Below are 15421 nucleotides of genomic sequence, written 5' to 3'. Positions count from 1 at the left end.
CGCCGCGACGAAAAACGTCTTTGCTGTAATGACTTCTATCCCAATTCGCGTATCATATCTGCCACACTCTCTTCCCTATTACGTGATAATACAAAACGAGCTGCCATATTTTTCACCCTTTCGATGTCCTCCGTCAATCCCACCTGGTAAGGATCCCACACCACGCAGCAACATTCTAACAGGGGACGAACGAGTGTAGTGTAAGCTGTCTCTTTAGTGGACTTGTTGCATCTTCTTAAGTGTCCTGCGAATGAAACGCAACCTTTCGCTCACCTTCCCCACAATATTATCTATGTGGTCTTTCCAACTGAAGTTGTTCGTAATTTTAACACCCAGGTACTTAGTTGAATTGACAGCCTTGAGAATTGTACTATTTATCGAGTAATCGAATTCCAACGGATTTCTTTTGGAACTCATGTGGATCACCTCACATTTTTCATTATTTAACGTCAACTGCCACCTGCCACACCACACAGCAATCTTTTCTAAATCGCTTTGCAACTGATACTGGTCTTCGGATGACCTTACTAGACGGTAAATTACAGCATCATCTGCGAACAACCTAAGAGAACTGCTCAGATTGTCACCCAGGTCATTTATATAGATCAGGAACAGCAGAGGTCCCAGGACGCTTCCCTGGGGAACACCTGATATCACTTCAGTTTTACTCAATGATTTGCCGTCTATTACTACGAATTGCGACCTTCCCGGCAGGAAATCACGAATCCAGTCGCACAACTGAGACGATACCCCAGCTTGATTAGAAGTCGCTTGTGAGGAACGGTGTCAAATGCTTTCCGGAAATCTAGAAATACGCAATCAACTTGAGATCCCCTGTCGATAGCGGCCATTACTTCGTGCAAATAAAGAGCTAGCTGTGTTGCACAAGAGCGATGTTTTCTGAAACCATGCTAATTACGTATCAATAGATCATTTCCCTCAAGGTGATTCATAATGTTTGAATACAGTTAATGTTCCAAAACCCTACTGCAAACCGACGTCAATGATATAGGTCTGTAGTTAGATGGATTACTCCTACTACCCTTCTTAAACACTGGTGCGACCTGCGCAATTTTCCAACCTGTAGGTACATATCTATCGGTGAGCGAGCGGTTGTATATGAGTGATAAGTAGGGAGCTATTGTATCAGCGTAATCCGAAAGGAACCTGAAGACTTGCCCGTATCAAGCGATTTGAGTTGTTCGCAACCCCTAAGGTATCTACTTCTAAGAAATTCATGCTAGCAGCTGTTCGTGTTTCAAATTCTGGAATATTCCATTCGTCTTCCTTGGTGAAGGAATTTCGGAAAACTGCGTTCAATAACTCCGCTTTAGCGGCACAGCTGTCGGTAACAGTACCATCGGCACTGCGCAGCGAAGGTATTGACTGCGTCTTGCCGCTTCTGTACTTTACATACGACTAGAATTTCTTTGGATTTTCTACCAAATTTCGAGACAATGTTTCATTGTGGAACCTATTAAAGGCATCTTGCATTGAAGTCCGTACCAAATATCGCGCTTCTGTAAATTTTAGCCAATCTTCGGGATTTCGCGTTCTTCTGAACTTCGCATGCTTTTTCCGTTGCCTCTGTAACAGCGTTCGGATCTGTTTTGTGTACCACGATGGATCCGTTCCATTTCTTACCAATTTATGAGGTATGAATCTCTCAATTGCTGTTGCTACTATATCTCTGAATTTGAGCCACATCTCGTCTACATTTGCATAGTCAGTTCGGAAGGAATGGAGATTGTCTCTTAGGAAGGCTTCTAGTCACACTTTATCCGCTTTTTTAAATAAAATTATTGTGTGTTTGTTTCTGGTGGATTTGGAAGAAACGGTATTGAGCCTAGCTGCAACGACCTTGTGATCACGGATCCCTGTATCAGTCATGATGCTCTCTATCAGCTCTGGATTGTTTGTGGCTAAGAGGTCAAGTATATTTTCGCAACCATTTACAATTCGCGTGGGTTCGTGGACTAACTGCTCGAAATAATTTTCGGAGAAAGCATTTAGGACAATCTCGGAAGATGTTTTCTGCCTACCACCAGTTATGAACAAGTATTTTTGCCAACATATCGAGGGAAGGTTGAAGTCCCCACCAACTGTAACAGTATGAGTGGGGTATTTATTTGTTACGAGACTCAAACTTTCTCTGAACTGTTCCGCAACTATATCATCGGAGTCTGGGGGTCGGTAGAAGGAGCCAATTATTAACTTAATTCGGCTGTTAAGTATAACCTCCACCCATACCAATTCGCACGGAGTATCTACTTCTACTTCACTACAAGATAAACCACTACTGACAGACACAAACACTCCACCACCAATTCTGCCTAATCTATCTTTCCTAAACACCGTCTGAGACTTTGTAAAAATTTCTGCAGAACTTATTTCTGGCTTTAGCCAGCTTTCTGTACCTATAACGATTTCAGCTTCTGTGCTTCCTATTAGCGCTTTAAGCTCAGGGAGTTTCCCAGCAAAACTACAACAATTTACAACTATAATTCCGACTGTTCCTTGATTCAAGCACGTCCTGTATTTACCATGCACCCTTTGAGATTGCAGCCCACCCCGCACATTCCCGAGGCCTTCTAACCTAAGAAACCGCCCAGTCCATGCCACACAGCCTCCACTACCCGTGTAGCTGCCAGCTGAGTGTAGTGAAATGAAAATGTTTAGTTAAAAATTCTCTTTTATGTTGGTTAAAAGCCACGTTTTACTCATGATGGATTTTAAAAAATCTCTTTTATGTTATGAGATAAACTAGTTAAATAAATTGCTTAATTTTTTTTTTTTTTTTTTTTTTTGTGAGGCTTGATGCTCCAGTATAGCTGCCTATGTGCAATGGCAGCATATACAGCAATCTACATCTACATCTACATCTACATCTACATCTACATCCATACTCCGCAAGCCACCTGACTGTGTGTGGCAGAGGGTACCCTGAGTACCTCTATCGGTTCTCCCTTCTATTCCAGTCTCGTATTGTACGTGGAAAGAAGGATTGTCGGTATGCTTCTGTGTGGGCTCTAATATCTCTAATTTTATCCTCATGGTCTCTTCGCGAGATATACGTATGAGGGAGCAATATACTGCTTGACTCTTCGGTGAAGGTATGTTCTCGGAGCTTTAACAAAAGCCCGTACCGAGCTACTGAGCGTCTCTCCTGCAGAGTCTTCCACTGGAGTTTATCTATGATCTCCGTAACGCTTTCGCGATTACTAAATGATCCTGTAACGAAGCGCGCTGCTCTCCGTTGGATCTTCTCTATCTCTTCTATCAACCCTACCTGGTGCGGATCCCACACTACTGAGCAGTATTCAGGCAGTGGGCGAACAAGCATACTGTAACCTACTTCTTTTGTTGTCGGATTGCATTTCCTTAGGATTCTTCCAATGAATCTCAGTCTGGCATCTGCTTTACCGACTATCAACTTTATATGAACATTCCATTTTAAATCACTCCTAATGCGTACTCCCAGATAATTTATGGAATTAACTGCTTCCAGTTGCTGACCTGCTATTTTGTAGCTAAATGATAAGGGACCTATCTTTCTATGAATTCGCATCACATTACACTTGTCTCCATTGAGATTCAATTGCCATTCTGTGCACCACGCGTCAATTCGCTGCAGATCCTCCTGCATTTCAGTACAATTTTCCATTGTTGCAACCTCTCGATACACCACAGCATCATCTGCAAAAAGCCTCAGTGAACTTCCGATGTCATCCACCAGGTCATTTATGTATATTGTGAATAGCAACGGTCCTATGACACTCCCCTGCAGCACACCTGAAATCACTCTTACTTCGGAAGACCTCTCTCCATTGAGAATAACATGCTGCGTTCTGTTATCTAGGAACTCCTCAATCCAATCACACAATTGATCTGATAGTCCGTATGCTCTTACTTTGTTCATTAAACGACGGTGGGGAACTGTGTCAAACGCCTTGCGGAAGGCAAGAAACATGGCATCTACCTGTGAACCTTTGTCTAAGGCCCTCGGAGTCTCGTGGACGAATAGCGCGAGCTGGGTTTCACACGACCGTCTTTTTCGAAACCCATGCTGATTCCTACAGAGTAGATTTCTAGTCTCCAGAAAAGACATACTCGAACATAATACGTGTTCCAAAATTCTGCAACTGATCGACGTTAGAGATATAGGTCTATAGTTCTGCACATCTGTTCGACGTCCCTTCTTGAAAACGGGGATTACCTGTGCCCTTTTCCAATCTTTTGGAATGCTTCGCTCTTCTAGAGACCTATGGTACACCGCTGCAAGAAGGGGGGCAAGTTCCTTCGCATACTCTGTGTAAAATCGAACTGGTATCCCATCAGGACCAGCGGCCTTTCCTCTTTTGAGCGATTTTAATTGTTTCTCTATCCCTCTGTCGTCTATTTCGATATCTACCATTTTGTCAACTGTGCGACAATCTAGAGAAGGATGCACAGTGCAGTCTTCCTCTGTGAAACAGCTTTGGAAGAAGACATTTAGTAATTCGGCCTTTAGTCTGTCATCCTCTGTTTCAGTACCATTTTGGTCACAGAGTGTCTGGACATTTTGTTTTGATCCACCTACCGCTTTGACATAGGACCAAAATTTCTTAGGATTTTCTGCCAAGTCAGTACATAGAACTTTACTTTCGAATTCATTGAAAGCCTCTCGCATAGCCCTCCTCACACTACATTTCGCTTCGCGTAATTTTTGTTTGTGTGCTAGGCTTTGGCTATGTTTATGTTTGCTGTGAATTTCCCTTTGCTTCCGCAGCAGTTTTCTAACTCGGTTGTTGTACCACGGTGGCTGTTTTCCATCTCTTATGATCTTGCTTGGCACATACTCAACTAACGCATATTGTACAATGGTTTTGAACTTTGTCCACTGATCCTCAACACTATCTGTACTTGAGACAAAACTTTTGTGTTGAGCCATCAAGTACTCTGAAATCCGCTTTTTGTCACTTTTGCTAAACAGAAAAATCTTCCTACCTTTTTTAATATTTCTATTTACGGCTGAAATCATTGATGCAGTAACCGCTTTATGATCGCTGATTTCCTGTTATTCCCTGTTATTCATAAAATTGTACCTCTGGTCTGAAAAATGAAATGGAAAATATTACAAGACACCACTCTGTACTTATTAAGATTATTATCTTTAATATTTCTTGCAAGAAATGACTATTAAAAGCGCTTTTATCATTTTGTTATTAATGGCGTCACTACAACAATTAACTTACACAATATGGCCAGGGCAACATTTAATTATTACGTAAATGGATCATGGGTCAGAGAAGATACTTTTTGCTACCAACAAAAAACACATTCTACCATAAATAAATGCATATGTATTTGACAAAACTGATAACAACACTACAGATAATTATATTAATTATTTACAGACCAAGATCTCCATGTGACTGACAGATAGGACATTAGAACCAACAAGAGCAGGAACACAAAGAAACAATGTCCTTTTCTCATATACTACAATACATAGATAGCAACTATTGCACATCTAAGCGTGCAAAGAGCACCTCCATTGTTGATGAATACTGATAAGTTAATTTACATTACTCATTTTCTGGAGAGTATGCTGTAACTGCAAAGTCAAGAAAGAATTGAGCAGAAGAGAAACAGCTTGTAATAGGAGAAAGCAGAACCAAGAGAGCAAAGAAAGTTCTGTCCTAGTTCAGCAACATCTGGCAAGAAAGTGTAACACACATCTCATCACTTTTCATAAGAACAAAATAGCTACTCCCAGGAGCTGTTACATGAGAAGAGAGACGCCTACAGGGAATGTGTGAGCAGAAGGCAGTTATCGGAGGAAAGTATGGCAGACATAATGGTTACTGAGGACCACATAGTATTGAGAACAATCAAAAATAAGTCTTTTCCTGGAGGTATTTGGATTGTGTTAGTCAAATACAGCAGCATTCCAATAAAAGAAATACTAATTGGAATTTTTAATGACTGCATCAAAGAAAAATGTGAAATACCTGTATCAGAAAATGCAACGGGAAATCCATAATGATTATAGGAGAATAGGCGTTGTTAACATTTTCAGGCAGTATAGCCACATTTTTAATACAAGGACTGAATACTAATGAGAACATACAGAAAAAAAATGCAATTGCAGAGTTGGCAGTTTTGCACCGGTAACACATTTCATTCAAGAAGCCTGATAAAAGAGAGCACATAAGGAATATGAAAATCCATCTTGAGGAACAGTTATGACATCATGCCAAGGACCGAAATGACTGAAGCAAGATCAGTCTGGAATCACACTTTCACTGTCTCTGGCTGTCAATACAGTGATCATGTGTGTGCAAGTTGCATATGCAGGAATGTGTGTGTGTGTGTGTGTGTGTGTGTGTGTGTGTGTGTGTGTGTGAGTGAAGGGGGGGCGGGGGTTATCTAAGTTGGACGAAGCCCTTTGAGCTGAAAGTTTACTCGTTCGGAGTCTTTTTGTTGCACCTATCTGCGACTTATATCTCCAGTACATGATGAGTAGAAATCTATCCTTTTCATTACACTGTCATTATTCCATATTGGATTTTGTTATATAAAAAGATCACTTCTCAAAAGACATCACTATCAACTTCAAAAATGTGTAAATGTAAGTGATGTTACAAGAGATCCTTTTGAAAATGAGAATGTTCTGTGGAGTCCAACTGAAGCGGAAATACGTACTGTGATGAGCCAAAATATTAAGACTACTGCCTATAGTGAGACTGAATTCTGTCTTGAGGCATTGCAAGCACTTGATGCAGTAAGGGAAGTATATAAGCTACATAGACACTAATGGGGTATCAGCTTAGTGACGATACAGGTGCAATGGGGAATCCACTGATATAAGTGACTTTGAAGGGCAGATTGATATGACCCAATGCCTAGAAGTCAGCAAAGCTGTTCAGGTGTTCCCATGCTACTCTTGTGATCACCTGCAAAAACTAGCTAAAGTACAGTGAAACCATGAACGTGCAACAAGATGTTCGATGTCCCATGTCCACACCTCATCACCGAACACAGAAGTTGGAGGCTTGCCCACTCTGTACAGCTAAAAAGGCACCAATCTGTGGCAGTTCCAATGACAAGCACAATACCGGCACAGACACAAGTTTTTCTAAGTGTGCCATTCAGCACACATTGTTGAACATAGGTCTCTGAAGCAGATAACAGCTGCGTGTTACCAAGGTGCCCAACAACATAGTCAGTTATGATTGCAATGGACACAGGATCATTGATATTAGACTGTGGATAAATGGAAATGTGTTTCCTGTTTGAATGAATCATATTCCTTATAACTCCAAGTGATTAGTTGGGTCCAAATATGTTATCATCCAAATGGAACTGCAACTCAAAACATGAATCTTGCAACACTTGCAGGCTGAATGGGATGGTATTATGTTATTTAGGGAGGCAGGGGAGTACTCACTTGCACTTCCATGGGACCTGTGATTGCAATGAGGGCTTCCCTTCCCTGATGGAGATGTTATTTCTAGCCTGATAACCGTTCATGTCATTATGCCAAAATGATGCTACAGTGATTCGAGGAGTATTACACTGAACTCATGTTCATGTCTTAAGCATCAAATTTGCCTGATCTGGTTGGTTGGTTGAAGAAGGGACCAAACTATGAGGTCATCAGTCCTCCGACCTACGATTAACTAAAACCAATAAAATCCCACATTAAAAGAGGCAATTACAACATCCATAAAATGATAAACTATTGACAGGGAAGGAAGGAAGGAAAAGGACAGAAGATGAGGTGAGGGAAAGAAAGTGACTAATGACAGGGGCAGGAAGGAAGAAGCACAGGAGGCAAGAGAGATGCTCAGGACATAACAGACCCCAAGAGTGGGAAGGTATAGGGCCGGGGTGAACCACCAAGCCCAGTTGAAGCCAATCCAGTCGGGGTGAAGGGGGAGCATGAAAGCCTGCCATCCCCTCCACTCACCAATAAGGTGGAAGGCCCCTTCCTTGAATAAAACAATAACCCCCCCCCACCCGCCCCCATCACAAATAAAACATAAAACGAGATCCGCTAATGAGGTATCGTCAGCCAACACCAGGGGTAGCGATTCTGGAAAGCTAAAAGTATGTCATAGGGTGGCTAAATTGGGGCAGTACAATAAGAGCCACAGTCAACATTGACCCACAATGAGGGGGGTCCTCACAAAGGAGGAGATAACCATGAGTCAAAGAAGTATGGCCAATGCATAGTCGGCAGAGGACGACAGAGGCCTTACGAGATGCCCATGAGGAGGACCGGCATGGAGTTGTAGAATCCTTAACTGCCCTGAGCGTGTTCAGTGAAAAAAAGAGTGATGCACTCTGCATCCCAAAGGCCCAAAACCTGATGATGTAATGTTGGGCGAAGGTCTATTTCTGGAATGCCAATACGGAGAGATGGCCTGGTAGTAGCTAACTTAGCCAGGCGATCGGCAAGTTCATTACCAGGAATCCCAACATGGCCTGGGGTCCAAATGAAAACCACCAAGCATCCACGTTGAGCGAGGAGAGAAAGGGAGTCCTGGATAATGATGACCAACGGGTAGTGAGGGAAGCACTGGCCAATAGCATGCAAACCACTCAATGAGTCACTACAGATAGTGAACGACAGTCTGAGCAGGAGCAGATATGGTCCAGTGCAGGCAAGATGGCTACCAATTCTGCAGTAAAAACACTACAACCATCTGGTAAGGAGCAAAGTTCCGTGCATCGTGCATAGGTGCACGCAAAAACAGTGCGGCAGCGACCATGGAGCCATCAGTATAGATCACTTCTGAACCCTGAAAAGGACTGAGGAGACAGGAGAACTGGTGGTGAAGAGCCATCAGAGAGACAGAAACCTTCGAGTCGATTGAGAGATCGAGACAGAGATAGGGCCGAGAGGTGCACCATGGAGGGGTATGTGCATGAGCAGACAAGAGAGGAGGTAGTAAAGTCAAGTGCTGGAGCTCAGAAAAGAGCGACTGAATGCGGAAAGCCATGGTAAGTTAACATCGTGGCCGCCTCCATGGCAGGGTGATCTCCATGTCTGGATAAACGAGACCATAATTATGGTGCTTTGGGGTGCAGTGAATGCTGAGTGCATAAGATATCAGCTGTTGCTGGCGCAAAACTCGCAGTGGCGTAATCCCCGCCTCTGCGAGAAGGCTAAGTACAGGATTAGTCAGGAAGGCACCAGTTGCAAGTTGGACCTCAAAGTGGTGGATGGGGTCTAGGATCTGCAGTGTCGAAGGCAACACAGAATCATAGAAAGGACTTCCATAGTCTAAACGAGACTGGACTAACACTTGATACAATCGCAGGAGAACAGAGTGGTTTGCACCCCATGTGGTATTGCACAGGCACCTAAGAACACTGAGATGGGACCAGCACGTCCTCTTCAGCTGACAAAGGTGAGGGAGCCATGTCAGCCAGACATCGAAGACCAGACCCAAGAAGCGATGGGTGTCCACCACCGCAAGGGGCTGGCCATCGAGTAACAGTTCCGGATAGGGATGGACTGTACTGCAATGGCAGAAATGCATGACAAGTCTTGGCCGCCAAAAACTGAAAGCCATGGGAGAGAGCCCATGAGTGGGCCCAACAGACTGCCCCCTGTAGACGGCATTCTGCAGTGCCCATTACAGAGGAGGCGAGGTAGATACAAGAATTGTCAGCATATAAAGACGGGGACACTGTTGGCCCAACAGTTGTCACTAGACCACTAATGGCTATCAGAAAGAGAGAGACACTGAGCACAGAACCCTGTGAAACCCCATTTTCTTGCGGATGGGTAGAGCTGCAGGAGGAGGGTTTTTTTTTTTTGGCGCTCAGCTACTACGGTTGGTAGCGCCCAGTCACAAACGTTAGTGCACTAATAGTGTAGAAAAAAAAAACGCAAGGGGCAACACCAGAAAGTACTTACAAAGGCACAGATAAACAAAATAAAAGAATTAGATCTCTTTGAACAAGTCCGTCAATGTAATAAAACTAAGGATACGAGCAGCTGCTCGAGCATCATCAGGTAAAAGTTCCTGTAAGGTAGACAGCAGACACAGGACAACACGAGAGTGAATAAAACGGGGACAGGACAATAAAATATGGCGCACCGTCAAGGGATGACCACAGGGGCACCACGGAGCGGGGACACTGGACAACAGGTAGCGGTGGCTAAAATGGCAATGCCCAATCCACAACCTGGCCAAAATGACTTCCTCTCGCCGGGAATGGCATGGGGAGGTCATCCAAACCGTCGGGACCGGTTTGATGGCCCTAAGCTTATTTTCATGGAGAGAGGACCAAGCCTCATGCCCACTAACATCAGTTGATGAGACACGAAGGAAGCTGTCCGAGGCAGGAGAACAGCAGCCTTGGCCGCAGCATTAGCAGCTTCGTTCCCAGGCACACCAACGTGACCAGGACTCCACAAAAAAAAGGACACGAGCACCGGTAGCAGCTAGTGACTGAAGGGACCGTTGAATTCAATGCACAAGAGGGTGGTCTGAATATGAGTCATGGAGACTATGAATGGCACTCAAAGAATCAGAGCAAATGGCATAGGGACAATGATGATGGCGGCGAATATACTGAACAGCATGATAGAGAGCAAAAAGCTCAGCTATAAAGCTTGAACACTGGTCAAGGAGGCGGTATTGAAAGGTATCATCCCCAACGACAAAGGCACATCCGACACAAGCAGTAGTCTTGGAGCTATCTGTGTAAATAAAGACTTTATGAGCGAGCCTCGAACGAAGTTCAACAAACCTTGAGCGGCATATCGAATCCGCGGTCCTCTCCTTTGGGAGCGAGCTGAGTTCAAGGTGAACGTGAACCTGAGCCTGGAGCCAAGGTGGCATCGGGCTCTCACTCACTCGAAAAGTCGTAGGGAGGGTAAAAATAAAGTTCCTGAAGCAGGCAATGAAAGCGAACTCCAGGAGGTAACAGGACAGAGACATACAGCCCGTACTGGCAGTCGAGAGTCGTCAAAGAAGGAGAAATATGACGGGTGGTTGGGCATTGACATCAGTCGGCAGGCGTACCGGCAAAGCTGTAGGAGCAGCCAACCTAGACCCGAAACGAGCGATACGAAAGAAAATTACGGATAAAAACAGGCAGAGCGCCACGAAGGCCCAAATTGTGAAGGGTGGTGAGGATGTGGTGACGCTAGCTGGTGTCATAGGCTTTATAGATCAAAGAAGACTGCAAGGAGGTGTTGCCGATGGGCATAAGGCGACTGGATAACAGACTCTAGGGGCACTGACGCCGAAGCTTGAGCACAGTGTTGAGCGAAATTTTCTGCCACAAAGACTGGATTGGTAACAACAACACCATGTACAGAAATTCCCACAACCCCAGCAGGACAGTGGCCAAAATTTCGCCGGAGTTTCACCCAGACTTGTGAAGAGGGGGTGTGAGGTCCTACGGCAGCAACCTATCATTCCCAGCAAATCCATTTCTGAAATATGATTAGGTAGCAGGCCCGGGTGCAGAATCGTTTAAAGACCAGAAGAAGACCAATAGAAGGGTGCCACTTGAAGTTTTGAAGAGCACAGTGGCGGTCTTTTATGGCTGCTGTAATTTCCGGAGTCCACCAAGGGACCATCTTCCGGTGGGTGAGGGTAAGGGGGGGGCTGAAGAAGAAGGGATTGCCAAAACAGTTGCTGAAAGGATGGAGGCAGTCAAGGTCTGAGTAGGTCTGGCGTGTGGCAATACAGGGGGGGATAGGAAAAGATGAGAAGGCACCCCAATCAGCCTTACATAGAGTCCACCTGGGAGGGTGACAGAGGGAGAGACACTGAAGGAACGTCAAAACAATCGGGTAATGGTTGCTGTCACAGAAGTCATCGTGGACGCCCCACTCAATGGACGGAAGAAGACCGGTACTGTAGATGGAAAGGTCAATGGTTGAGAAAGCACCGTGCGCCACAGTAAAGTGTGTGGGAGTGCCTGTGTTTAGTAAACAGAGGTCAAGCCCTGCCACAACAGCTTCAACTGTCCTGCCCAGGGCAGTAGTCGTATGGCTATCCCAAAGAGTGTTGTGGGCATTACCTTGACCTTCTTTGGGAGGACATCCCCTCGAAGGCCAGGATAAAGGTGCCCATATCGATGCGACTGTTTGGAGGGCCTCACTGCACACGGCGGATAAAACGAACCCCTCACTGCTCGAGGTTAGCAAGAAGCTCCTCGTCAGTTTTCAGAAGAACATCTCGGTGGAAAATAATTCCCTGTACTGAGTTCAAAGATTGATGGGGCGTGACGGAGACTGGGACGTCACCGAGATGGTCACAAGCATGCAGGGCGTCAGATTGGGCAGCAGATGATGTTTTGATGAGCAAAGCACCGGACCACATTTTACTCATTGATTCAACTTCGCCCTACTTGTCTTCAATCGTCTCCACGAGAAACAAAGGTGTGGTCACTACAAAGTCCCAATTTTTCACAGTCCAATTTTTACACAGTCCAATCGAGCCGCTGTCACGAATGAGATTATGATGGAATGATGAGGACAACACAAATACCCAGTCAAGGGGCAGAGGAAATCCCCAGCCTGGCCGGGAATCAAACCCAGGACCCTTCGATCCAGAGGTAGCAACTCTAGCCAACAGTGGTAAGTGCATGCAGAGAGGCTAAATCATGTTGACGGGCGAAGTTAATATACAGCAAATCAAAATCAACTGGCAACAGCTGGGTGACATGAAATGAGTAACATTATAAAAAGCCAAAATAAAATCTGCAGAGGAAGATTAGAAAAAGTCTTAACAGTAAAATTGTGTGTGTTTTTCAGTTTCAACTGGTCTATGTAACCACAAGTTTCTGAATGTTCATCTAGATACTGCAATATACTTAACATTTTTAAATGCTCTCCATTTTGAACTGATTTAATTATTCACAGGCAAATAAAATTGATACTTTACTGCAATGCTGCACATTTACAGCCATGGGTCAGCATAAAAGCATCTCATGATTAGTAAGATACATGGAAAGCAAGGTTTTGGAGAACTTGTGTTCCTCTCACACTGGCTGTTCTGTAATATTATTCTTGCCTTTGACAAAACACTCCAACAAACCATTTCTACATAACAACATTTCACAGTCTGCACCTTTGCTCCACACTCCATACCTGTACCCTTCCCACTCTTTAGAATAGGGTTTTTGTAGTCTCACTTCACTTTAACTGGAACTACCATTTATTGTTAGATTCTCATATTCTTCTCCAATAACACCCTAATGAAATCTTCCCCTCATTTAGCAGTCCAGCCAGCCAATAGCTGGTTGAAAACTATTTTATTCATTGTTCCTTCTATAAACAACATTTCTTTTTTTCTTCTTGTTTTGAATGGGCCTACTCTGGACCACACTTGTTCAGCTGTTGGGCTTTGATCTTTGCCCAGTACAGTCGCATCCTATGCCTATTTAACTCCTCCTTTCTTCTGTCCATGGGGTACTTTTCCTTCAGGGGTTTTCCTGAAATCCTTGGACTTACTTCAGGGTATGTCTCACAGACTGTCTGTTCTGGAGATCAGTTGTTCCCAGTTATTTAATGTTCTCTTCAGTTTCTGTCAGCCAAGTGGTGTAAGCCATCTTGTTCTGCAAGAAGGTGAACAGGCAGTTGATCTATCTGTTTGGAGGCAATCTTGCAGCATGGTTATAGAAAGCCATCCTCCTTTTCCCCACACAGTCAGAGAGCCTCTTGATATGTTCGTAGAGCTCTGAGTTATGTCGCCTTCGGAATTCCCCATCTTCTTCTACCGGACCTAGGATCTTCCTGAGGATTCTCTTCTCTCTGCCTTTCAATTCCTCTATCAGACCTTTCTGGTTCAAGGAAAGACAGTCCATGGCATATATTGCTTCTGGTTATATGACTGACATGTAGTGCTTAAGTTTCAAGTTGCATGGTAGTCACACCTTGGAGAGAGTCTTGTATATTACCGGGAAAAAGAGAAATGCCAAGATAGTTGTTCAGATCAGTAAAATCTCCCTTTTGGTGAAGCAGATGGATCAGAGCCGTTTTCAATCAGGTGGTAATTTCTCTGTTTCCCAGATGCCCTGGATGACCTCGGTAAGCTTGCCCAAGGCATTGCTTCCAGCACATTTCCAGAGTTCAGCAATGATAGAGTCCTCTCCAGCTGCATCATTATTCTTTAGAAGTTGAATGATTTGTCCAACTACTTCCAATGAAGGAGGCAGTGAGTCCGGGTTTGTTTGTAGTCCAAGTCTTCACTGGGTGGATTACAGCTGAATAGGTTTTTAAAGTACTGAGCTAAGAGGTGGCAGTTGTCCTTGTCGTTGAAAGCCAGTTTGCTATACAAGTCTCTGAAGTGGAGGCTTGGCAGATTTTATTTTCTGAATGCCTGGTGGCAGCTTCTCTAGAAGTTTCTGGACTTATTCTTAGTGAAGCTCTCTTCAATTTGGGTTACTTGGTTTTGTGTGGAAGTCATTTTCGTTCCTCGAATTATCTTAGCAGAAAGCCTCCTTTGTTCCAAAAAGTTCTCCCAACTTCTCTTGATTTTCTTACAGTTCCACTTCCTACAGGGTGTCTATTTTGGGCTATTGCATTGTCACAGTCTTCATTCCACCATGGATGCTTCCTTCTCGTGACGGGGGGCAAGTTCATTGGCCATCTTCAGAAGAGTCTCCTTCAGTTGGTCCCTGCTGCTGAAATCTGTACTGTTCAGTCTCTGGCTCATTTCTTGTCTGTTCTTAAGTTGCTCTACGTCAAATCTTACCATCTTGGAAGTTCTGTGTACTCTAGTGTTTCTAGGCTGGAGTCTCGTTTTGATCTTTGAGACGTAGTGGTCTGAGTCCAGATTGGCACTTCTTAATACCTTCACATTTTGTGTTTCCTTTTGGGATTTTCTTGAAATGGCCACATGATCCGTCTTGAACTCACGCAAGTTGGTGTTAGGTGAAATCCAAGTCGTCTTCTTCCTTGGCAGGTGTTTGAAGGCAGTACACTTCATGACCAACCCAAAAGTCCTACACAGATCCATTGAAGTTGGTTCTCGTATGTGCCTGATAGTTGCCCACTACACTTCTGTACTTTTTCTCCCTTCCCAATTGGGCATTGAAGTCACCAAGCACTATGATGGTGTGTGTGTGTGTGTGTGTGTGTGTGTGTGTGTGTGTGTGTGTGTACGCGCGCGTGCCTGGAAAATCAGAGAGAATATCTTCTAAGTCTTCCCAGACTTTGTCAGTTCTTTCTGGATTGCGTCTGTTGTCCTGGTTATCAACTGGGACAACAGGCATGGCACGTACATTGACTATATTGTAGACGTTGTTAGCACATTTGACGGGGACGATGTATACACAACTGCTTGAGGAGGTGAAGTCAATCACTGAATACAGTATCTTGTGACTGACTGTAAGTCCTGTACCTAACTGGAGTACATTCTTTATTACCCACTGACCCACTTTTCCTTTGAGGATTCTGTAT

General features: G+C 44.2%; 1 protein-coding gene across 2 annotated transcripts in view; it reads right to left on the bottom strand.

Moving 5' to 3' along the window:
• LOC126356558 (dipeptidyl peptidase 9) overlaps nucleotides 1-15421 on the bottom strand; it is a 196461-nt gene that overhangs the window by 71356 nt on the left and 109684 nt on the right. The window lies entirely within an intron of this gene.

The sequence above is a fragment of the Schistocerca gregaria genome, chromosome 1 (genome assembly GCF_023897955.1).
Source record: "Schistocerca gregaria isolate iqSchGreg1 chromosome 1, iqSchGreg1.2, whole genome shotgun sequence".
Classification (NCBI taxonomy): Eukaryota; Metazoa; Arthropoda; class Insecta; order Orthoptera; family Acrididae; genus Schistocerca; species Schistocerca gregaria.
The sequence above is the reverse complement of the archived record's forward strand: the minus strand, read 5'-3'. Positions and strand labels throughout refer to the sequence as shown.